Source organism: Diorhabda carinulata, chromosome 5 (genome assembly GCF_026250575.1).
Source record: "Diorhabda carinulata isolate Delta chromosome 5, icDioCari1.1, whole genome shotgun sequence".
Lineage (NCBI taxonomy): Eukaryota > Metazoa > Arthropoda > Insecta > Coleoptera > Chrysomelidae > Diorhabda > Diorhabda carinulata.
In genome coordinates, this window is record NC_079464.1 from 26,135,471 (window position 1) to 26,163,028 (window position 27,558).

Genomic DNA, 27,558 nt, shown 5'->3' on the forward strand with positions numbered 1-27,558 from the left:
TCAACGGTTATGATTAAAGAATTGTAGATATATTAATTAACCGTTAAAGATATAAAAAATGTCTCTTTGGAACCACCTTTTTTATTCCAGCAATACATTGAAACAATTGTTGGGCCATCCTAAGGAAGAAATACCAGATTTAGAAAAGAGTGGTATCTATGAAATTAGCTGTATTGATTAAATTATTAAGAAATGTATCCAATAATAATAAATGGTTGGATGTATTTAAGAGCATTGAATTTGTTAAAAGTAGTAAGGACAAACGGTCTATTCCTTATGAAGGAATGAATATGAAGTTTCCCACTGGAAATATTTTTTACGCGAGGAAATTCATTGATTGGAAAATTTAGAATAAAATAGGTGGGTTAAGTTGGCAGGTTTTCGTTCACTTTCATTCTCCGAAGACGATCAATTGGTTGGTTATCGAAACGCACTTCAAACAGTGTAATTGTGTGTGTTAGTTTAGTGGTAGTGTAAACATGTGTTCTATATGAATATAATTAACTTTTCTAGAAATTATAATCTAGTTTTAGGAAGCAGTTTAAATATATGAAGCTTTAAGTCAGTCAACAAAGAAAACTAAACGATGTATTTGAAATAAATTAGAGAATAATTAAGCGGGTAAGTGTTAGTGATTAAATAGTGTTTATATAAATAAGAACAGTACAATATTTGCATTACATTACTTTTAACTAAATAAATTTGTTGATTCACTGATTCATCAAAGTGTTTACGCCACTGGACAGTAAAAAAGATACCATATTAAGATTACACACGCTAACGAGTAATGGAATATTCGGATTACAAGAGTTTTAAGTTTCATTTTAATTTTTAATGAAGGCAATAACTAAAAAATTATCAATTTATATTTACAGGTTTTGACCACGCTATAAAACTCATCAATTAAATGTTTTATAGAATCACATAACTTGATGCTATATTGGAATTCAATTATTATTGTAAGAACATAAATATTTTGACTAATTATTAATCAATAGGATTTTCATTCTCAATAATTTTGATCTCTAGTAAACAATTGATATCTATATATACATTTTTTTCATTAACGCATGAAGATTGTTATTTTTACAAGTTTATTCCTATAGTGGTTTCTGTAGTGGTTTGAAGTTGATGAACTACAAGCGAATAACTATAACTTATACAATCGTCAATTGCAAAGGTCTATTTACAAACTTGTACGCTAGCGCTAGCATTGGTACCTTCGTTCGCGTTCAACATAAATTCAGTAGATTACAAAGTGTGATTTAATAACACAAACAACCGGGCCCGGGCCCCAGCGTCTAGCCCAAGTGAAATCGAACGTAACGTCAATAAGAGCGTCAGTTCGGGCGCGAACGTCAGTGTTTATAAACCAGCCTTAAGTTGTGAAGTACGATTCATACGATTCTTACTCCAAGAGCTGAAAGATGCACTGCTAAAGTACAAATCAAATAAGACAAACATACAGTGTAATTATGGCGTCACCACTCAGTTACTGTCGATCTCACTTTAACGTATATCCATCAAATTCAAATAAAAATTCAAACAGTTGATTGTTAACAGTATACTTAAGATTAGATCGCTTGAAATATTATTTAGTTTAACGTTAAATTTTGAAAGACGGACTATATTTTTTATCAGTTGATTCCTTTTCGCCCTTAAGAGCAATGAGTAAGATGGGAGAATCTTTTTTTTTCTCTTTTTAGCATATTGCTTTAATAAGATGATCTTATAAAGCCCTTCAAATTTTAAATTCCTATCTCAAAAAATAAAAATGGAGGGGACCTAGCTACAATAGAATAAAAAACAACTAGAGTAAAGTGGAAAACAATCTATATCATCATCATCCTCTTACAAATTCTCTTTATGTATAAGTTCATCCTCGAGTTTTTTTGTACGAGTATGTCTACAAATACTAGACCATACCTGTGCCATCTCACATTTTAATGTAGGAACTTTCTTCTCTAGCAAATAAAAGTCATAGATAATTTCTCGAATTGTCTTAATTTTATCAGGAGAAATAAGATAAAGTTTTCTTTTCTTAGCCTCGCGAGTCTTCTTCGGCGATGTAAGTGACGTGCTTGGCCCACTCCATTCAACTTTTTGAGCTTCCTTACTAATTTTTTGATAAGTAGATTGGGACACACAAGTAAAAAGGAAAATAGGTGATATATTTTAGTGTTTCAACCACACATTTAATTACTCTATGCAAAAAGACCTGCTTATTTAAGAAATTTAGGTGTAATTTTGTTTGTACAATTTCTCGTCCCTGGCTATGTACAACAACACCTTGTTTTCCGACTTTTTTTAGCGACATTATTTAATTAAAAGATATTATTGAAGTATTTTAAAACTTTTTTTAACAAATGGTTACTTATATTAGTACGACACAAAACACAAACAAACTATAAACAACTAAATCACAGAATGAGTGCAGTGTATGGTAAACACTCTTTGAGTGATAGTGCTGTTGGAGAATGGTGTAGAAAATTTGCTAAAAATTGTCAAAGTTGCATCTCTCTCGTTACTGCAAGTTTCAAATACATCTGAATCTTCACAAAATTGCGCATCAAACTATGATAAAGCGCTAATGTTTTTAAAAATTTAGAGACCAAAAATACTAAAAGCAATATATGTACTCCCCAGCCATTCAAAAGAAGGGAGTTTACTTGAAGACCTTATATTGCCCCTGGATACAATACAAGGTCACATAGTGTCAATATTATACAAGAACTTCTCCAGAAGTTCGAGAGAAGTCTTCGACCACCCACTTTACGTTCCTGATTTAGCACTCAGTAACTAAATTACCGAGTAAAATGAGAAGACTGATAAATGTAACGGTGGAGCAATCGTCGGAAAAGGAGGTTATAGAATGAGAGCAAGCAATGGAATTAGAATTTAAAAATAATGCCAAAAACTCTTTCCAGGAGTCGTCAAAGAAACCGTTCCAAGAGAAACTGTATTAACATAATTTATTATTTAAACTGAAAAGAGAAACCAGAAGCAATGGCGCTAAGATAGAGAATAAAACAAAAACAATGAAAACAACGTGTTTAAGAGAAAAATTTACGTTAGTTAAATTGTATGTGAGAAATGGGGAGATTAACAAATTATCAAATTGTATGGGAATATAATGGGGAAGCCGTAGTGTAGATTATGCATTCAGACAGCATATTATGACCACTAATATATAGAAAGAGAATTGACAGATTGTATACCAGTTATGGATGACAAACGACGACAAGAACAAGATGCTAAGACTAAGTAAATAGAAATATGAAGATCATGAATAGTGAGGAAGATCAAAGTGAAAAACCAACAGTTGTAGAGAAAAAACAACAGTTGTAGAAAAACGCAGTGAAAATAGTGAGTCACGTATTAATATCTGATGATGATGATGAAAAATTCCTATTGGAATAACTATTTAGTTATTGAGAGTACGATTTTCATGTTGGATGGATATATTTTAGAGCGCCAATATTAACCTGTGTGTTTGTATTGGTCGCTATAGTTCTCTACATTGTTCTAGAATTATTTGGAAAGAGTATTAATAAAGATTCTTTCTCTATAATTTAATACGAACTATTTCTGTTCGAGAATCCTCACACGATTATGAAATGTCATAATATACAGAGTAATTTAATCTTTATGTTTTATTGAAGGTTCCAGAATGTATTTTTTGTAAACAAATGATAAATATGTTGTCTTTTCATTTTATGTGACTAAAAATGCCTTTCTGTCAACATTTCTAGTTAATTGAATCAGAAGTTTATAAAGATAACATGAACTATTTTAGCAAATAACAAGCTGCATCAATTAAATGTTAATTAATGTGACATTATGTGTGCATAAAAAACCTTTTAAACATTTTTTCCTGTTTGTAAATTATGCCATAGAAGGAATGAAAAACAAGAGAAATGTATTTGCATATTTTATCGATGAAAATGCAAATTTTCATACAATGATAGTAATAATAATAAATTAACTCTCACCATTTCTAGTTAATAAAGCAGATAATTCCTATCTCAAAATACAAATTATGTAATTTAAATTTTTAAAATAAAACTGTGGCGCCTATGAATTGACTGTTTTTTTTAAACACGTGATTTTAGTTTAGTGCTCAGAACAAATAAGACGTTAATTTGATGCTACGATACTCACATAAATATTCTAGAAAATTAATTTATCTCATCAAAATAATAAATCGAACATGTTTGTTATTTAATCGATGAACTGACAGTACTATCGATTTTCTTAGATCCCCAAAGACGATAATATCGAATGGCGTGTAACAGTGTGAAAAAAAATAGTATTATAGTTATGTTGAGTGTACTAATAGGAATATCGCCAAAATTTTCAACCTTTCCAATTTTTCATATGTACGGCTTGTTGGGAGAGTCATTGCGTGGGCTTCTTTTTAAATAGCTGTATCCATTCAGGGCCGAGCCGTGCCAGGGATGCAAGGGGTGCTTGGCACCTGGGCGGCACTAACAAACGGGGCGACAAAAGGTAAAATGTCTCTAAAAAAGAAGCCCATCATGCAAAAAATATTGAGTTGTAAAGCGCAAAGTGCCTTTCTTTGATCTAGCGGGATTTTGTTTTCTTATTATTACAACAACACCAAAATAGTGCGTTGAGTGTTCGGGCAATCGGGCGGCGTAAAAAAGATAATAAGTAAGTAATATACACCCCACAAAAATTATCGCATCACTAGTATTTTAGGATATTTTTAATACTAAATTTTAGTTTTTTGGGACAATCTGTATATGTTTCAACTTAATAGATATTTCTGGTTTCTTTTCAGAAATTTTTTTGGAAGCAAAAATGCTCGAGTAAATCATTTCTGTCTTGGAGAATGAATGCATTGAGATCGAGAACTTTCTAAGCAAATTGTGTTATTGTATAGTGAAAATTTAAATTTGTTTTGTTAATAATGGATGTGCCTCAACGTTTAACAAGACATGTGACGAATGAAGAAGCCGGTAGAATTATGGAGCTCATACAAGAAGGTCGCAGTTAAAGATACGTCGCCGGGGTAATTGGAGTTCAACAAAGCACCATATACGAGCCAGAGTGCCAGCTGGAGGTCCACGTCTTACCAGAGAACATCGAGTAGCAAGATTGGAATTTGCTCGAGAGCACGCAAATTGGAATATTCAAGATTGGTCCAATATTTTATTCACGGATGAATCAAGATTTTGTCTGCATTCATCAGATAGGCGTGTACTTGTATATAGGCACGATCAGGTTAATTTTTGTCAAAGTGAAAGCTTTGGTGGTGGCTCTATCATGGTTTGGGGAGGATTTTCTTTCGAGAGACGCACGGAGTTAGTACCAGTGGATGATGGAAGACTAAATGCTGACAGGTACATAACCAATATCCTAGAACCCCATGTAGTGCCCTATATGCCTCATATCGGTGACAACTCTGTGCTAATGCACGATAATGCTCGTCCACATGCTACTAGAGTGGTTCGGCAGTACTTAGAAGAGGTCAAGATACCCAACTTGAATTGGCCTGCACGTAGCCCGGACCTTAACCCAATAGAACATGGCAAATTCAGCAACATCCGTTACCAATAAGAACACTAGATTTTCAAAATATTCTTTTCAATTTCTGGGGAAACATGCCGTGAATATACGTCCAGAACATGTTTTAGAAGCCTTCCAAGACGAATGGAAGCTGTAATTAGAACGAGGGGCGGCAACACACGCTATTAGAAATTCATTGGCTGGTTTTATTTTAAGCACCGTTCATTTTTTTGTATAGATGTTTTGTACAATTATTTGTATATATGTTTTGGTAAACCAAACTTTTTGTCCTCTGTAGATTAAACTAGTGTTTTAATGTGTAATAATAATAGAATACGAAAAACAGGCATCACATTTAAAATATTTAAATAATAATGAGTGATGCGATAATTTTTGTGGGGTGTATAATAAAGAATATGACGCTTGCCGCAAAAACACAGATTACAACAACAGATATTAATAGGTACTTTTCTCTCCGACTAGACTAGAAATTTACCTCATATCTCGCCTCACTAATCAAATTTCGACTAGGTAATAGGGCAGCATATTTTGTTCTTGCACCCGGGCAGCGGATACCCTAGGCTTGGCCCTGTTTTACTTCCTGCCATCTCATTCATCCTTTCCCTCTGCTATTTCTTTCTCTTCTGTTCATTTATTCTGATTATAATTCAGATAATATAATGAGAAAATGAAAGCTTACCATATTTGCCTTAATTTTTTTATGTCTGTTTAGATAAAGTTAAGGTTAAATTGCAAAATACAGTTATTTTATATGTTTTGTTGACAATAAGTATCTATTACCTAATTTACAGTTTCGAAATACTAAATGTTTTGGACAAATATATTATAATGAGTGAAGAATTGGGCGAATACTAGAAGGAATTTATTCCAACTTAGTTCGGGAACGGAATTCTATTTTTTCTATTACTTTATTGATGTAAAAAAGTGAATATTCATATTAATAGTCTTATTACGAGGACTGCTACTTAAGCTTTGAGATAGACAAATAAAAATAAATATTTATAATTGGATATGATTTTATTGTTTTTCAAAATATTCTCCATTGAGATCTATATGTCGTAGGTCAATAGACAAGTTGGGATTTTAGCTAATATCCCAGGACAATAGGCAGTTGGCTGATGGCGTGCCACGCATGCCTATTCTCCCGAAGTATTAGCTAAATACCGGACAATAGATTATTCGTCGAAAAATGACCAAGCGTTTGTCTATTCTCCTTGGACTTTAGCTGAAATTCGAGTGTCGATACCGATAAATTAAAATCATTACGAGAAGCATATTTTATGCAGTCAGTCTCAGGAGGACAAGGGTTTAAAAACTGTGGATGCAAGCCCGCAAATAAACAATGTGTAACAAACTGGTATTCTTGTTTCAAAAATAAAATATAAATCACAATGCCACCAAGCCTCCACGTGCTTCAATAAACCTAACCTAACCTAACCTAACCTAACATTATTTTTCATTTCTTAATTTGGTATGAATGCCGTGCGGATTTATGAAATATTGATTGTATCTCGCATAACTGTTTTCTGCGATTGATATTGGAAGAATTTTAACTATTTTCGGACGAGGCACAGAGAAAAATAGAGTTTAATTGTTCATAAGTATAAGTGGTCTCGAATAGTGGTCAAATAATAGAGTTGAAAGAAATCGCTTCCTAATGGCACAAGAACTAAAAGTGTCAAAAGATTTAAGGAAACCCTACGTCCAATATAACAAATGTCATCAAATAAGGTATTTCGCTAAATTGGCATCTTTTATTTGCCAGAAAGTTAGCAACAAATTCGTTTTGTCATTTACTAAAATTGAATATAATTTATCTTTATAAACATGCATGAAGTGATTTGTTTTAATAAAATATTTGTCCATATTAATTATCAAATATAAATACCTGTCTAATTTCAAATATGTAATTAGTAATATTTTCGTAGGAGCTTTTGTACCTCATCAAACTAGGTACGGCTGAAGCGAACACATTAACAAATAATACATTAATATTATGTTTATTCTTCCAATCAAACGTTTACATTTCAATTTCGACATCATTGAATTTGGTATTGTATTCATCCCATTCTATCTTTACAATATGATTATATGAACTTGAACTATATAAAGTAAATAGACGTGGGTGGAAAAAAATTACGGTAAATATTTTGAAAAGTGGGCGACAAAAACTGAGATTAATGAAATAAAACACACCTTAATCTAATCTATAGGTCGTTAATATGAATTAAACTTTAAAATAAACAGAAATATCAAAGGTTAGGAGGCAACAATTAAAGTGTAAATTTTTTAATTCGTTCAAAATCTTATGAATTCCGTTGACCCAATTATAAATTTGTTCCATTATCTATCAAGTCAACGAGTAACTTATTTTGTGTATACTGATGCTAGTTTAAATCTATTACGGGAGACACGTATAACTGGATCGTGTCGAGTAACGTGCGGTGATTGAATAAATGAGTGGTTAGTACGTTATGTCATAGTGAAAGGATAATGGCACGAGCTTAAATATGGTATACATGCATGTGGAGCACCAATAATCGCTATCAAATTTGAAAATATCAAAAAAACGATTCTTTATAGATTCACATAAACGAATACGGAACGACAAATGCTGTGATCTTTTCTTCTAAGATTAGTATTAACGGTAATTTATAAAGAAATTTATAAATATATATATAATTTCTTATTTCTTAGACCTTTTGATATATTAATGCATCTGAATGTTCTTGATTTCAGGTCTCTTCTGCTTTAAAATTAGTTTTTTTTTCAATAATTTAAAAAAAAAAAATTTTGACGTTTCGACCAAAAATCAAAATATTTTGAAAAAGACTTTAAAAAAAGTCGAAACGTTATCTATAAATAATTATCAAAAAAACTAGTTTTAAAACAGAGGATATATATATATATTCATCGAACGAGTTGAAATTGGGAAAGAGATATCATGTGATAGAATTTTTTCAACCTTCAAATTTGTACTCTATCAATGAACAAACTGTATTATTAAAGAACCACTATGCCAAGTGCCATAATTATTTAGTTTCCTTGACAAATTCGACTGACAGGTTTTTTTTAATATACCCTTCACATTTTTCCGTCATTTTAAAAAATCTGTTGTTATATAATATAATAATACATCAACCTAGAAGGTCTTTTAACACTACCAGCAATCAAGATCGTAATCAAATAACTCGAAGTTGTCAGGAACCAAAAAGATGACGTCATACAATCAATTGTTATATTCGACATGAGTACCTTTGAAAATAAAAACGAATGAAAAAGTGGAGAGCAGTTGAGTTGTCAAGGCCTGCCCATTTAGGGTACTTGAAGGGCAATCGACCGAGAACCACCGATACGAGAAATATGTCTCGATTGACAATGAATTGTCTGCGCAGCATTGCCAAATTTAAAATAATGTTTTCATACCTATTTAAGAATAATTCTGAGCTTGAGAATTAAGTCTTACATTTACAATTGATATAACATTATAATATAGTTATTAAATTATTAATTATGGAACGATTTATAATGTGCTTAAGAAGGAATCGAATTTATAACCTTCTCTCTCCGAAAATTTGTGAGCTGTCAGTGATGAACATGTTGAAAGGTGTATGTTACAAGATACTACTACAATGGAAATGGATTATTGTTGTTTTTTAAAAAGAGAAAGTGCAACCCCCCATCAAAGAAAAAAGTAAAGCTAATTGATATTTAAAGTGATGATTTTCAAAGTTTTTGCTTTTAATAGATTTGAGGCATGTTTATCAAATGTAAATTTTAAATATTGTCAATATATACCATTTAAAAACGTGAAATAATGTTTTCAATAAATATTAAATATTTCACCAATGAATATGGTTCTATAAAAATATAACTTAAAAACCTTACGAGAGTTACATGTAGAAAATTCTTGGACATTTTATAAAAACGCAATTGTATCAAATATCGTAAATACTTTATCATCATTTATTTTATTATAAATAAGACTTATTGTAAACAACTTAACAATGTTTATAGTTAGTTCGCTCTTGAGATTAATTATATTCATTCAACTACATAAAAATATTGTAATTTTATGTAAAATAAATTTTTTAAAAATTATTTTCGAAAAGCGAAAATTATAATTGGCGCAGTCACAGTAGGATAGTGCGGTCGCGAGTTTTACGCAAAGTGCGATAAAAGTTCGGGCTAAGTACTTCAGTACCTCAGCACTAAATCCACGAGCTCTACAAGTTCCTATTTTTACTCCTGTTATTATCTATCCTTATCAAACTTTGAATAAGGAAGAGATAATTTAATAATTTTGAATATTAATTTTATGTAAAATAAATTTTTTAAAAATAATTTTCGAAAAGCGAAAAATATACTTCGTGTTTACAATTATTTTTTTTTTTTTCATATTTTCTTTGTAAATATTTTTTCACAATATGCAATTCATTCTTGTGTTACTAAAAAAAGTTTCAACCAGTGTTTTCAAAGCTCTTCAAATATTTTTTAAATATAATATATATAATTTTTTTCTTAGCCATGATTTTTCCTTTAAAACGCTTGTATATTTGAAACGTTTTTGTGTTTATGTGAATCACGATAATGCGACAGTTTGAAGTTTCTAAGCGGGAATTTCAAATTTTTTTTAATTAATAGAAAAAAGTCAGACATGTATGTTTATATTAGAAAAGTTTTCAATTATAAAGTCGTTTATACATATTCGTAAATTAATTTCCAGAAGTTTAATCTGTAATTGTGTGCTTATAATAAATTTAGTGAAGGTCACAATCAAGCTCTTGTTTCACATTCGCACTCACGAGACTATTTTGTAAAACTATGGAAAATATTGACATTGAATATATATATATGCTATGCAATTTAGCAATTACCTCCGTGCTACTAAGTGTTTGATGCAATAGGAGAGACTCGAAGGCATTAAATATTTATTGTCTACCCTTTTTCAATGATTAATTTCGATTGTGCAAATATGATGCGAGAGTCTGACGGTTAGAGCCTCTAGGCATCAAGATAAAGTGGTAAGACAGTGTAATCATAAATTTATTTATCACATTTGATGGCAAAAAGATTTTAAGCAGCTCTCAGCAATATAATTATGTAGGATATAGACGAAGGCTACAAGTTCTTCATATAAACGGATCATCTTTCATTTTCTTCAAATTGGTTCTGATCTTAAAACATTTTTGCATTGAGAGCTATCAAATTTACATGTGACGAACGTCTATAAATAAGTTAATTTGAATATTAAGTTTGAGAATCAAATGGTATTGATAATATAAAAGTTGATTAAGTATTTAGGAGAAAAACTAAAGAAGAAATTCTTCACTTTATTCAAGAATACTAAAATATCTTTTTCATATCGTTTAATTGGAATTCCGATAATTTCAGAAACATCAATTTCTTAAGCTCAATGTCAAACCATTTCACAAAAATCCAACGTCGGAAAATCAACAGGTGTTCATACAGAACAGATCGACGCGATATTGATAAAAAAAATCAATTTAGTTCAATAAGCAAATGTTTTCATGATTTGTTGAACTCACTAAAGCCTTTGATGAAGCACAATTGCGAGTATTAGATATTCTAGAGAAGAGCACAAATATCAAAATATGATTAAAGAGCTGAACACCGGGAATCTGCGTAGGACTCCGAAAGAAGTACAAATTATGACCGGGATAAGACAAAGAAACAACCTAGGTACTAGAATATTCCATGTTATCGATGCAGGTTCCAGGGAGATCGATCATTAAACGTGTTGTTATGCGAGTGTTATAGTACCAGTGAGAAAGAAGACTACATCAATAGTTATAGCCAAAGATCCACTTAGATGTGAACTAACTATCGACAACAACATAATACAACAAACAATGAAGCCCATCTATCTTTGAATAGCAATATCAAGATATAATAGAAAAAAAATGACAAAATCATCAAGGAGCCTATGAACTTATGCAATGGAAACACCAACGACAAAAAATAATGAGGACGACACAGGTGAAAACGAAAAGAACAACTGAAACAATAAGCTTTAGATATAGAATGAGAAGTCAGATTATTAGAGAAAAACAAGGAGTTGAAGATATGGTGGGATAGGGCTAGAGAATGTAAGCAAAGTTGGAAGGATCAAGTGAAAAGGTAGCTAGAAAGCACATAGACGAAATAGACAAAAAAACCAGGAACAAAACACACGAAGGCCACTAGAAAGATCACCGAGTAGATAGATGACCTGGAGTTGACTAGATTCTCAAGAATATCTCAAGAGGACACTTAATAAAATAAAAATTAACATTATTATATCGGGTAATGTGAAGAATTAGAGTTAGATTCCGTTGAAGTATCTAACTATCTAAGTGAATGTGAACTGAAGGAACCTAGACTTTCACAAATGATGAAGACACTTTTTTTTTGGAAATATTTCCATTCTCAATGCACCCAGAAACACTCGTCTTCCCAAAAATATTAACTTCACGTTGAGATTTATAAGATCTGCTATACAAACACACATAACACGAGTCACAATACCTTACAACTTTAAATCATTAATTTAATAATTAAATAATTATAAAAACATCATTTAATTCACAACACTATAAAAATGAGCTAGTTCCAAATGTTTACCAAGCAGTTTATTTCTTCGCACGGGATACTAAAGAGAGTTTTTTATTTGAATTTGCTTAATGAGACTTGATTTTGAACTAAATATTTTCCTAGGTTTATAGCAAATTATTAAATACTTTTGGAATCAAGTATTTGGTAAGTTTGACCAATATTTTTTTTGACTGACTTTTTTTTCAATATGTTGAATACAAGATACGAGTATGCAGATATGCATTCTGGTGCAATAAAGTGTAAGTGGTATTTTACAGTTGCACAATTTCTCAAACAATCATTTAACTAAAATCGCCGGTGTTGTACGGGGGTGGTTCAGTGGGCTTTCTGGCATGCTGAATTGGATCCTACTGTTGAGTGGACACAAGAGCGAAAAGGTAATAGAGAAAATGACAAATTACGAAGATATATTTTTATATTCTTAAACAATTATTTGTTTATTTAAGCATCTTCCAGATCTTTTTCCTCTTCCTCTTCTTCTTCGTCGTCGGCATCCGTACCTGTTGCCACAATCTTTCACAAGAGCAAGAAACGATGCTCAAAATTTCCTCATATTCTGCTTTCTGGGTCATAGCGACAAAACCTAGCTCTCCATTGTTCAATTCTCATTCCATCCATGATTCACCACATTGACTGAATTGTCGGTGCATTCGAGAGTACTTCGGCTTCAGTTCATGTACAAGATGAATCTTGAACACTTTGTCCATATCCATCCGTAAAACCTTCCATAAAGTTGAAAAATACAACCCCAGGTGCTGAAAATGCCGAAGAATTGCTTGATATATTTTTCAATCTGTCCCCGTACAGCCTCTACAGCTCCTTTAGTGCGCACTGCGACGTCTCAAAGTTATGAGCCTCTAAAACATAGAGCTGTAAAATTTTATCTGTATCTTTATTTCATCAATCCAAAATCCTACTGAATCATTGATTTATATAAAAGACGAATGTAACCATATTGAGCAATCGGAAATCCTCAAGTACGTTCTAGCTATAGAAAGATCTAGTTCGATCCAATTATTGGCAACAATGCATCGTATAAACGTCCAATAGCTTGTATTTCAGAATGTAGTTATATTTACCTCTACTATTTATCAGATTTAAAGTCAAGTTTTAAGATAAAGATCAAAAATGCGTTCACTACATTTATAAAATTATTCTTTGGCTATCTTACATCAGAAACATATTCGACATCTATTTACGTTCTTAAAATTATTGCTCGTTAATGTAGACGAGAATTGAAAATTAGTATATAGTTTTAAATAGAACAAAACGAATCTAACACTTGTATGAATATTTTGTGACGCCACGGAACTAAAAGAGATAACGCTGACAAAACATCATTTTTGAATACCACTTCTTTAATTACTGCTGATGACATTAAGAGAGTGAGAGTATGAGCAAAGAGCAAAACTCATCTGAAAACGCGAAACCCTTTCGATACGTGCGATTTAAGCCTCAAATAAGTTTTGCATGCCGGAAAGCCCTCGTAAGAAGTGATCAAAAGTGCCGGAAAACTCATCTGGAAAACTTTATAACGTGCGCGAAACTTTTTTATTAGGTTTTTGGGGTCTCAACTAAGAGCAGTGTGATAGCGCAAGAAGTTTTACAGGGCGTATATTTGAAATGAAAATTTTTCGTATTCGGCTTAATGGAAAATTATTTATGAAGTGTCCATTCAAAATATCTGTTTGAGCTACCCGAAATTACAAAAAAAATCATCAGGATACAATGAAAACTTGCTGAAATATAATCATTTTTTATCGCGCGTGTGATTTTATAGCACTTACTCATTTTCCACCTACTTGAGCCAACAACGAAAAAAACGGGCTTCTAATTTTTTTAATTCATTTACTGCGCCAATTAACAATTGATTTTTATCAATTTTTTTAAAACTTCTGGGAATAGATATACTATTTGAGTATTGAGTAACGGCTCGTGGTACCCCAAGAAAATTTTAGAAACGTCGAGGCAAGATGATAATCTCGGCGCTCGCCTCTATCATTGCAAAAATGCGTTAAAATATTTATTTATCTAAGCGCGCATTTGATTTTGACAAATAAAAAAATATTAGTAGTTTTCGAATCAAATAACATTTTATCATAAACTATTTTTATTTTGCGATTATATTTTAGCGAGTTTTCATTATATCCTGTGATTTTTTTTTATTTCGAGTAGCTCAAACAGATATTTTGACTAGAGACATCAAAAATAATTTTCCATTAAGCCGAATACGAAAAATATTCAAATATACGCCGATTTTCTTCGATTTTTATCAGAAGTTTTCCGGCCCGCGAAACTACTTGCTCCGCTCTTAGTTGAGACCCCAAAAACCTTATAAAAAAGTTTCACCCGCGCACGTTATGAGGTTTTTCAGCCAATTTTTTCGTTCGGGAAAATCGGCTGGCATTTTCATATCTGATCTGTGCTGACCTTAAGATGTGGCGTTTGGTGATGTACTAAGTTATGTCCGTAAATTTGCAAGTTGAAATGGCGCGCACCTTATCGACCCTGTTTTTTGTAGACAGCTCCCTGTCTATTTGGGGATGGAGCCAACAAGGAATATAAATGTGCATATTTTTTCATATATCAGGTTGCATCTGGTAATGGGCTTGAAAGCTGAGTAGCCACTAAGTATTTTTAATAATAATTTGTTTAAATCTCTATTTAATATGAACTAAAGCTCAATATTAGTTTGTGACGCGTTTCGCTAACTTCCTGCCTTGACGCTTCCTGTTTCATGAATTCTAGGAGATTGCTACTAGTTCCCGACTCTGACCACACAAAACTTTATTTTTGAATTTACTTCTAAACTCCATGTTGAATAAAATGTATAAGAATACAAGAAAAATGAATAATTTTACGCCGAAATTTTTGCCACGGTACTGGAATAGCTACGAGGTGTGCTTACTGGCACAAAATGAGCTCTCGACATATTTTGATCCGCATGACTATCGCGCATCCAAAACTCAAGTCTTAAGCTACACTGGTCGAGTTATAAGCTTGACGATAGACGTACAGTTACACCAAATTTTTCGCGAATTGCATCATGATAATACGAGGACAGTTTTTTTTCAACCTCCGATAGGCTATAAATAAAAGGCAAGTCCTTACGAAATAATAATTTCATTATTATTGGTTACTTTTCGACATAATCACCGAAGATATTAAGACATTTGTCATATCTCTGGACAAGCTTTTCGATACCTTCTTCAAAGAAAGTTGCCCATTGTAGCCTAACCGTTCAGTAACAATAGAGATCATCAGAAGATAACTAAACAAAGTCCGCTAGGTACTGACAGAAGGAATTTTGTGTACTTGATTGACTCGTTGGGTTATTGAGTCGAATCTGTGATAGAATACAGTTTTTTAATGTCATTGCACCAATCAATACATATGTATGAGAAGGACAATTATTCTTCTATCATGGTGATACGGCATCATGGTGTGAAAGAAGCTAACGAAGTCAAATTTACTTTCTCCACTTTTGTCTTATGATCATATTGAAACATTTTTTCTCAAGTTGTCTGGCTATCTTCACTCAATTCATGACAAAAGCTGACATAAATTTTTTAATGGAAAATCGAGAGAAAAATTTGAAAAATTATTTTCGTTAAAAAGCGTTAAAAATGGGATCTACTTGTATATAAAGTTATTATGCATAATATTTCCTACAATTTTGATAATGAGGTTGAATGTTCTACCTTACTCCCTCAACCTATTAGAAGATCCAACGTTGAATAAGTGCTATGTATACAGGGAATCTCATAAGTAATGTCGGCTTTCAATTTTTACTTTATTTATTAAATAACAAAGGCCAACGATGAAAAAACTTTATAGTTACATTTATGAAGTCAAGCAACATTTTTAAAATTTAGCAGCTTTTTTTTAGTTACAATAAAATTGAAAAAATAGGCCTAATGAACCAAGACCGACTCCATACCTATATAGGGGCATTTAATGAACGAAGATAATGTTGGTAGTACTGCTGCAACACATGCTAAACAGCTGATGTTTAGTTTAGTGTCAACCTAACTTCAGATTTAAGTTTCCGTTTCCTGTATGTACATGTGCTCAGTGCAATGCCTAATCGCTGTTGTAAAAACTCTGCTGACAGTTTTTGTTATATTTGTGGTGAGTTTGTTGCGTTTTTTCGAACACTTCTGGTCTACCATTAAGAATTTACCGTTTTACGTTGCTATAATTTCTAGTTAGTTAGTGTCGAAAAAATAGACGACCATTTGCTGGTTCGTTCGCAACATCTTTTGTTGGATTTAGCTTGTCTTATATGCATAGATCCATGATTCCTAGCCTGTCACAATCTTATAGACTTTTTTTGGAGCACCGCGATTGAATTTTTTTATCATATTTGCACAAATCCACAAGAGCTTTTTTGAGTGATTGTTAAATTATACGGTATCCAACGCGAACAAATATTTTTAACATCCAAATGTCTCAAGGTCGCTGTATGTGTCATGACGATCTTGCAATATCAGTTTAAGCACAGGATCAATGTTTTCTGGCACAACAGCCGATTTTGGACGACCTCTCCTGTAGTGGAGTGCGACCACGATTGAATTCGGCAAACCAGCAGTAGATCGAGATGGTGCTTCAACACCAAACGTCGAATCGATTTGATCGGCACACTGATATTGGCTCAATCCATGTCGAAAATCATGGTCCCGTTGAACATTGCTTTTTGCAGTCAGATCTATTTTTATTATTTTCTCAAGTTTGTGGTTAATTTACATCCGTTGTTTGTTTATTTCAATAGACAACAAATTATATCTAATCAAACAAAATGAAATATTTATTGTTGGGACGTGAAATGCGAATTATAAAAGTATCAATCAAAATGGATACCTTGAACAATTCTCAATAAAACCTTGAAATGATCTCATTTATACACAAAAATTAACGAAAAAAAAATCTATCTACTCAGTACTAAACATCTCCATCACGACTTTTGAATAATGTTCCTTTTTAGGTTACAATACGTAATAATCCTTTCTTCCTGTTTTTACACATTTCAATAGTAGCTGATTGGATTACATGATTAATTTTTTATCTTCCAAATAAGGTTATTGATGTGATATTTATAAAGTATCTGTCGACCTTAGACTTCTACTTAAGTACTTTGCCTTAAGCTTGGTCTCAATTTTGATGGAGATGTCAATCAAAACATTTTGAGATTGTTAATACAATCAACAAAAGAGCTTGGTTGTTCAATTACAAACAAATTAATCTTACAAATATTGTAGTCATTCGAATGATCGAAAAGTATTATACCAGGATGATTAAAGTGAAAACGAATGGTGAAACCAGATAATGAGAAAACAGGATATTATTATTCTATTGATAAGACAATATTTCTCCTAAAATAAACAAAAATTATGGCATCACTGGTATTTTAGAATATTTTTAATTCTTAATTTCTGTTTTTTGGGACAATCTGTATATGTTTCAACTTAATCGATATTTCTGGTTTCTTATCATGGGCAAAAAATATCACAATACAACAAAAATGATTTGAAAGTGTTGGTCGTTTTGACGATTTATATATAGAAAAATGTTTTATTTATAAGTAACTAATAGATAGAAACAGTATTATAACAGTACACGCTACGTTGTCGGCAACGATAACCTTTTGATCACCAAGCAGACAACTGCTCAATGTTTTTAGTAAACCTATGTCGTTACAACTGAAAACGAATGAGAATCATTGATATTCTTAAAACTAAAATTAGAAGGTAAATATCTAGTATTATTAGATAAATCTAATTTATCATTGTCGATATTTTTAACGGACTGTATTCTATTAAATAATACTACTTTCAATCATGAATCTGCTATAATCAGTTCATGAAATACCGGAAAGAAAAATAAATAAATTCTTTTTTTTTTTTTAACCTTTTAATAGTCTATGTAGAAGAGCTAATGATTTGGATATTACAAAGTATCTGAAAATGACATGTCCGATAGTTAAATACCAAAAAAATTGAAAGCTTGACTTGACTTGACCGTTGAACAATTTCATTGATTCATTCGTGAAGCTACTGTTAATTAACATTACTGGTTAAGGAAGAATTATGTCAAATAAATATCCACTACATCAAAACTTTTTAATCTGCAGGCCTTATTAAATTATCGGATACCAAAATGGAAAAATCAAGATCTTCCACTATAACTTATGCTATCAAACAGAGATTAATTCCGAGACTAATAGACTTCACAAAATCTGGAGGGGTACTGTTTCCGAATGTCATCTGCAAATCCTGGTTGGAGCAGGTAGCGATATTACAGCCCTCAAGTGACACGGGGTTGGAAGTCGACTACAGTGGCAAAAAGTTATATAGATGAATCCTGGAAATGGAAATTGCGAATGAAATTTTGCGAGTAGTGAACGAACCGTCACCGACGGGCTTCGGTGGAATCAGAAGCATTATGGATCGAACCAAGAAATCTACAATCTGGTCAAGAAATATTGCAAACCATAAAACACCTTTAAATTTTACAATTTGTTCAAACAATAATATCACTATAAATTTTTGTAACGATCAAAAATAAAAAGTTTTACAGTAGTTATGTAGATAATATAGAATAAATAGTTAATTTCAAATTATGTAAATTTAATTGAGTTGTGGGTACCATGTCCATCTAACGTTTGGCAATTGCAATTGATTTCCACGGTCCTCGTTTGATGTCACCACCTTCGCTCACATAAATTGTTGTTGAAGGTCGACGAAATGAATGATACCATGTTAAGTTGAGAATCTTCCAGTTTTTTTAAAATAAAACTTGGCCCATGGCGTGAGCTTTAACATCCCAAGAACAATTCTAATAGAGAAAATACAACTTGAATACCCAATACATTTGATCTTAGTTCAGTGTTTCATATAGTTTTTACTCGAGTTTATCAACATCATACAACACGTAATTGATTTTATTAATTGTGCTACCGGTTACCACTATGATTCAGATATTTTGTCTATAAAATCTTAATCGAGCATTTTACAGCAAAATCATGGTTACCGTCTTGTGTAATTTTACGGTTCGTTGAGATTATTCGATCAAAGGAGTGTGTAGGGATTGGAATCATATGAAAAAAAATGACAAGGCTAAAGTTTCATTTACGTACAATAAAGATCCATGAATCATACAAATTAATTACACATTTGAAAATAGAAAGATCAAAGGAATGTGGAGATATTGAGAAACCTATAGAATAGTAAACGTGAAGGATTGATGGAAAGTATCTGACTAAAAGATCAGCCGTGATATAAAGTCTAGATATTTACTAAAATTCTTCCGGAATTAGAAAGTATCTGAAGATATTCGGAACACGCAGTTTAAAGTTTCAAAATATGTTAGTTTATATCCAATATATAGTCTAAGCAAAGAGTCTATGATTTTTAAAAATCTAGATTCCTTTTGTGCTCTTGTGCACTTAATGTGATTTTTCTAAGGCATTTGATTATGCTAATAATAATAGTTTAATCAACAAATTGTTGATTGATACAACGATGTCATCTTGCAAGCCAATGGAATGTGAAGTGCCCCAAGGATTAGTACTAGGCACTATTTAGTTTCTTCTGTTTATAAACGACACTAGGTTCTCTTAGAGCAATCCTGATATCACTAGATCACTAGATATGGTCCTATGAAGTGTATCATTCTTAATATCCTCTAACTCAAAAAAGCATGTCATCTTGTGGGAGAGGGATAGATATGCTTTATACTGTCCAAATTTCTAGTCAACTTTTGATCACTTATAAGTCGAACTGCTTTCTTCTGTATTGAGTCGAGCATCTTCAGGATATACTTGGGAGCTGAGCTCCAAATGTGCGAGCATTGCTCCAAGAATGGACGAATCTAGGCCTCGTAAAATTTTATAGCTATTCGATCTTAAAGAAGACTACAAGTTTTTGTGAAGCTGCCTTGGCTAAATCGACCACGGACATATTGTCTCCAATCTCAACTGGAGGTTTTCTTCAGGAGGATATAACTTTTTCAAAGCTGGAATGATATTATTTTAGATCAATTCTGAATATTCATCACTTTACAATGAAAAAGGGATCTACGATAAGTTTTCCAGCAATTCCTCCCAACCATTAACTTTTTCAGGATATTGCGTATGTTATTCTTCCTATAGTGAGAATACTCATTGGATGAATAGCGGCAATTTCGATAATTAACATGATTGTTGAGTATAAATGAGCTGTCATCAGAAAACTAAACATCTTCTGATTGAATCTCATCATTAACTAACATGGCCACCATTTGTCCCCAGAAATACGATCTCCTATCGAAATCGTCTTCTATGAGCTCCTGAATTTCTATCATTTCAAAGGAATCCATTTTATCTGCCTTCAATATTTGAAAAATTGATGCGTGGCTAGTGTTGAACAGTGGGGTGGAATAATATGGGTTTTCTTGAAACTCAAGTATAACATCTATTTCTGTATCATCACTTACTACATCGGTAGCTACTTGTTTATCAGTTTTACATGACCAAGCCCACGGAAATTGTTTTTTTATTTTGCTAATTTTTCTCTGAGATAAAGGCGGCAAATTTGGAATTTTTTCGTGAAATAACCCAGCAATTTCTATTTGTGTCCATGTGTTATTTATAAAATTGTAATTCATAAAATTTTATATATTTTTGACTACATTCACAAAGTAATTATGGAAGTTATCAGATGAAGTAGAGATGCTCGTTGAAGAAGCCTTATTTCTTCGATCATTCACATTGAACCATGTTTCTTTTGAACTTTGAACAGACCCCGACGAATACATTTGTATAAGTATTCAATGATTCAGTTATTTACGGAAGGATAACTGACTACCCAAATGAATTATTAAATATAAGGCGTGAAATCTTTCATTTCATTATCACAGGACACAGCAGTACACCAACTAAAATATACGTTCATTGATTTAAAAGCCGAAGTATTACGTTCTACAACCTTCCATGTGACATTTCATTAACACCGTTTAGCCTTCTGAATAAAAACTTTCAAATTATGAGCAAATACAGAGTGTCTCTCGCAATGTAGAGCATATATCTCTGGTTTAGTTTATTTATTGATCAGTTAATTGATTACCTTATATAAAAAGTTTTAAATTTTTTCTAAAGAGTACATTTTCAATAAATTATTTCTGTTGCAATACAGTGGCAAATGTTGTGCCAATAATTTGCACTGAGATCATAGAAAGTGTTGTAGATACTTTCAATTTTGTTTTTATATTAAAGTCAATGAACTTTTATTGCTTATGTTTAGTGTTTAGTGTGTTACTTTTCGTTAAAATTTAACAGAATATACAAATACAAAAAAGTTTTACTTTTTTTCATTTAAAACACATAACCTTAGCAACTTGTATCTGCCTGAATTACCGTATAAATTTCGTTAACTTTATGTGAGAATATCAGAAAAACGCATCATGTAAAAGAATTATACATAATAACCATTCTAAAAATGATTTATTATGGAAATAAGACATGGACACAAATAGAAATTGCTGGGTTATTTCTCGAAAAAATTACAAATTTGCCGCCTATATCCGAGAGAACAATTAGCAAAATAAAAAAAGAATTTACTTGGGCTTGGTCATGTACAACTGATAAACAAGTAGCTACCAATGCAGTAAGTGATGATACAGAAATAGATGTTATACTTGAGTTTCAAGAAAACCCACATGATTCTGGTCGATAAGTCCCACTGTTCAACGTTAGCCACGCATCAATTTTTCAAATATCGAAGGCAAATAAAATGGATTCCTTTGAAATGATAGAAATTCAGGAGCTCATGGAAGACGATTTCGATAGAAGATCGTATTCCTGGGAACAAATGGGGGCCATGTTAGTTAATAATGAGATTCAATCAAAAGATGTTTAGTTTTCTGAGGAGAGCACATATACACACAACGATCATGTTAATAATCGAAATTGCCACTGTTAATCCAATGAGTATCCTCACTATATGAAGAATAACATACCCAATATCCTGAAAAAATTAATGGTTGGGAGGAATTGCTGGAAAACTTATCGTAGATCCCTTTTTTATATATATAAATAATGTCATTCCAGCTTTGAAAAACTTATATCCTCCTGCAGCAAACCTAAAGTTCTTGCGAATATGATAGTGTTGAAATTAGAGACAATATGTCCATGGTCGATTTAGCCAAGGTAGCTTCACAAAAACTTGGAGCCCTCTTTAACATCTAACAGGTACAAATCCCGCAACAGCTTCTAATCCTGCTTGCACATTTGGTGCTCGGCTCACAAGTATATCCTGAAGATGCTCGACTCAATACAAAAGAGAGCAGTTCGATTTATAGGTGATCAAGTGTTGACTAGAAACTTGGACAGCATAGAGCAAACTATACCTCTCTCTATATATATTAAGAATGATGTTTTAGTTAATATTTCAGTTGTAATCTACCCCCCTTAAATCGATATGTTACGGATGTTTGTTTGAAAATAAGAGGCTTAAGTGGAGTTGACATTAATGCAAACGGCGTGGCATAGCTACAGACTATCAAAAATGTATCAAACTTTCTTATACATAGAAAAATTAAAAACTCTATGAATTAATATCTATCTATGACGTTGTAGAAAATCTTACCTTTATATCTTACGACAATAAATTATATCACATTTATCATAAGGGATTGTTTCTTACGAATACAAAAGCATTTTTAGAGCAAACTTTATTTTCTTAATAACATAATTTACAATTTATAAAGTTTCAGTCAATCTACAATAATTATAGAAAACACTGAAACTCCTCAAATTCAAATTATAGAGAGATATTTCTACCTGGTTATAGGATTTAAAATTTAGAAAACTAAATGTTATTCTTGTTTTACATTTATTATAACCATGTGTTACTTTACTACATTATTTAATATTTCATATTCATAATTTAGATTGTTAATTTTTAATCTCTTCTCTCGTTTTACTATTTTCATGTATCACTACATCAACAATCATATTGGTTTCTCAATACAAATTATCTTGGATCTTTTGTATATTTTCATTCTGATCACTTTTCTGTTCATTTTTATTGGGTTTTTTCTCTATTAATTCTCCTGTTCTCTAAGTGGAAGAACAATTTATGGAACAATGATTAAAAAACTTTATTAGAAACATAAAGAAGTCAAAATTAAAGTATCTAATAATTTATGTAGAAAAGAAAAAACAATATAAATATCCATCTTGGAATGAAAAGAAAGGAGAAAAGATGAACTTGAGGCTATAAAGAAATTATAGTATAACATACCAGATACCAAATGAAACAAGAAAAGAAAAGAAAAGAATGATCAAAAGTATGAAGAATTGGAAGACAAGATAAATTCAATATTATAGAGAAATGTACAAAGAAAACCATGATAAAACTTGAAATTATAAATGGGGGATTAGCTTCTAGATTCTAGATAATACCAATAATAATAAGAGTAATATTACACATATTATACAAATTTGTTTCAGTCGATAAGACATGACTCATGAACACCGAATTCGCCGGCAGACGCCCAGAAGATTTATCAGGACCCAAGCCGGTGGAATCAGCTACCAAGGCACGTATACAACCTACAGACGTTCAAGATCAATATCCGAAATCATCTCCACACGGCAGGCACCACTCGAATTATTCTAGTGTAAAAAAAATTAACTGTTTGATTTTATATATATAAAAAAATGGTTTCAGCAATGTGGAGCTGTATCCCATTACCAAATCAATGTCCGGCAGTACCTGAACCAAATTTTTTTCATATCGGTGGATATGGAAGGAGATAGAAGGTCCCGCAGGTTCTTCTGATCTGACGTCATTAGATTTCTTTGCGTGGGGTCATGTCAAAAGTATATAAGACGAGCTCCTTAACTGGAAAATACGAATCACCCATGCGATTAGATCAGACACGCTTGATTTGTTGAGTAAAGATAGAATACATTTCCATACAAGATCAGCATGTTGCTAAGATGTTCGCGGCGAGCATTTTGAACCTCTCCCATATTGACATTAATTTTTTTTCTTACTTTGTTAAGAAATAATCAATATTAGCTTTTTATTAGGTTTTTAGTGTAATGTAGGGAATTTGTAAAATAAAATTTACCTAATATTTCAGAAATAATTGAAGATAGGTATAGGAGATTGTTATAGGTATTGGCACACCCTGTATAATTTTGTTTTGAAATGAGCATAAAAAATACAAATCGACGTGCCCAAGGTAAACTAAAAAATTTAGTTTACCTTCAGTCTCTGAAGACGATAACTTGGTTATCGAAACGCGCGCAGACAGTTTAATTAAGAGTGTTGGTGTAGTGGTGGTGTAAACAGTTCATTCATAATGTAATGAATAAAATGAAAAAAGTACGAAGAAATCAAACATGGAAAGGTATAGATCTATTTGGATAAATATAACAATAAAATGATCTTATATATGGTGAACAAGATATGATTCTTCTATACAATTATGGCATCATAATTTGATCAAGTGAGAGATTTTAATTGATTCAGTGAAGTATCCATGTGTCAAAATAACATTAAAATCGCAAAATAAATTATTCACGTTACGTGATTCGTCAAATAAACACGTTGTTCTCTTTATTTATAGAGCTTATCATATTAGAGATCGATATTGTTGACATCTGTATGTTTATGTTTTATGATTCTCCACCTACCTTGCAAAACTTGACAAAAATCCATATAGTACGACACAAAATAGTCCCAAGGTCAGTCAAAAAAAACCGGCAGAAAATCCGTCTGGTAGATGACGATTGATTTATTTTTTTCGATAAAAAAACGCACATGTACCAAACGCTATTCACTAGACCGGCCTACTTGACTTGAGCAAGTATGGACCGCGCGCGTTCTACTTACAGAATATACTCCAACCATCGACATTTGCTAGTTAAAAGAAGAATTCATGACGGTGTTGTCAAGTTTACGGCGCTTCAGAATAACCTTGGAAAATTTCAAGTAAATTGTCGATAAATCATTGAAATATAGTTCTTTTATATTGAAATCACAGTTTAATACAGAGAGATAAAGTTTGAATTATTCTAGCCAAATGCAAAAAAAGGATTTCAATGTTAGAAACTTCGTTAGTTTGATTATTCTTTTGAAATAAAAATTTATAATTCGCACGAAGGAAAAGAAGAGGATATTGATAATAATTCCGGTGTAACGTAATAACTAAAAGCAAGGATGAATCATTTATGAATGAAGGTCGAGGAAATTAATTATTATTGATAATACTGTAACCGTGGATCATCTACACTATCATTATATCTTCACAGCATTTCACAATTGTTGATATTCATGTCGATTGAATATGCCAATTTCTACTTCTAAAAGGACTAAACGATTTTGCACCACTTTTAACTAAGCTAAAATTTTTGGACATATTGGACATATTCACATTAAACCAACATTCATAATGACACGTGTCGATAATCAAGTTATCTTCTTGGTGTAGAGTACAGTTTGCAAGACTACATACGATTCTAAAACTGTGATCAGGTAAACTCGATCCAGATCTAAAATGTTCGGAAATTAACACGGATCACGTTCATTTTTGTTCGGAAACTGATCGAATTGAACCCTCATAGACTAGTGAGTAAATCCACTTGAGGGGTAAATTAGAATGACGGCGCAAAAAATAATAAATATTAGGAGTTTTTAATGATCATTTGAAATTTCAACCGAAAATTAAACTGTGTGGAAACTTTGATATAAATCTCGTTCTGGGCAATCAGCTGATAACTGATCTACCTGAACCATGGTTATAGTTTCCAAAAAATTCTTAATGATTCCGTAAGAACCAAAAATCGTTTTAAATGTCTTATTCTCTTACAAGATTCGAAAAAAGTTTTATTTATACCAAACCAGTTATTCCAAAAGTGATCCAGGTGGACCCCAAGAGGACCATGGGTGATTAGACTGGGGTCTACACGAATTTCCATTGTAAAGTGGTCCAGGTGCACTTCCAGAACTCCAGAAAAGAGACTCGGTATGTTATTAAACCAATTTTCCATAGCTAGTCTTTAGAAATCCACGGGAGACTTCTAGATTCTACGAAAACTTCTATTGTTAGATCAGCTATTGCTGAAATGGTCTAAATAAACTTCTTCTAAAGATTCAGGGAGATTTTTTTGGCATATGATTAAATTTTAGTAGCATGGGTTCCACTGGAGGAAATTATAATTTGAAAATGTTGAAGAGGAATTAGAAATGATTTCTATTCTTTTCAAGAAAATGAGATCTATAACTCAAAACAAAAAAAGATAGTGATGTATATTTTTTATTTTCTAATAATTGAAATTCAAAAAGAATAGGGATAAATAAAATTGTGACGATTTTTGAAAAATTGATTTTCCGTTCTTAAGAAAGCGAATTGGAAATCTTCACTGGTTGTCGTTAGTGTTTTGCCACTGTAGCAGTACATGTAATAGTTTGGACCAAGACCAATTTTATGATCCAGAAGCAAACAAGCCCCCAATCAGCAACGAAGAATTTCTAAAAATAAAATCTTCGATTTTCTTCATAAAATATCAGTTCATCACAATTCGTTCCCGAAACCCAAATCATTCTAATCAACAAAAAAAGTAAGGAGAAGAAAATATTTTCAATCCAAGATAATGTGGAATTAAAGTGCAAATGCAAGCAATGGAAGCATGGAAATGTTACAGCAGAACCTACGTTATATAGGATAAAATCTAGTTGAATAGACGATTCTTTGAAACCACCGACTCGAAGACAAGTGCCTAAATAAGACTTCGTTCGCAATAAGTACGATAGAAAATGTGATAGATTGAAATGCAGAAGACACAAATATTTTTGATTTAGCAGAGACATTGATAAATGGAGAATATTTTGTAAGAACATAGCACGACGATCTGGTTACAAAGGCTAGTTAAGTTTTTATAGAAAATTTGGCTGCTGGCTTTAAATTTCCAAATATAATTATCATTCATATTTGAGAATATAAACTATTTGTTAATAGAAGTTAGGTTGGATGGAAAGAACCGCTCCCTTACGCCAATGAAAAGAGCAAGACCTCTTCCATCAGGTAATTTAAATTTAATCTGTTTGAATTGGATACATATTATGAAATCTCTATCCACCGAATCTATATCAATACAAACTATTTTTATTTAATTAGAATACTTATGAATCAAATCTTTATTAATCTAATGCAGATGAAGTGAATCCGTATGTTTCTAATGTATCAAATCTACATGAAACGGATCTATAAGAATCGAATTCGTATCAACGTAAACTATATTCATATAAATAGAATCAATGTAAATTCAATGTGAATGAATCAAATGCAAATAAAGTGAATCAATATGTATGGAATCTGTATGAACCAAATTTACAGGAAATT

General features: G+C 31.9%; 1 protein-coding gene across 1 annotated transcript in view; it reads right to left on the minus strand.

Annotated features, from left to right (window-relative positions):
- Positions 1-25,057, minus strand: part of LOC130894015 (uncharacterized) — a 214,097-nt gene extending 189,040 nt beyond the window's left edge. Inside the window, exon 1 of the mRNA XM_057800520.1 lies at positions 24,851-25,057. The gene's annotated coding sequence lies outside the window, so the exon portion shown is untranslated. The remainder of the gene's footprint in view (positions 1-24,850) is intronic.
- Between the last annotated feature and the right edge of the window lie 2,501 nt (positions 25,058-27,558).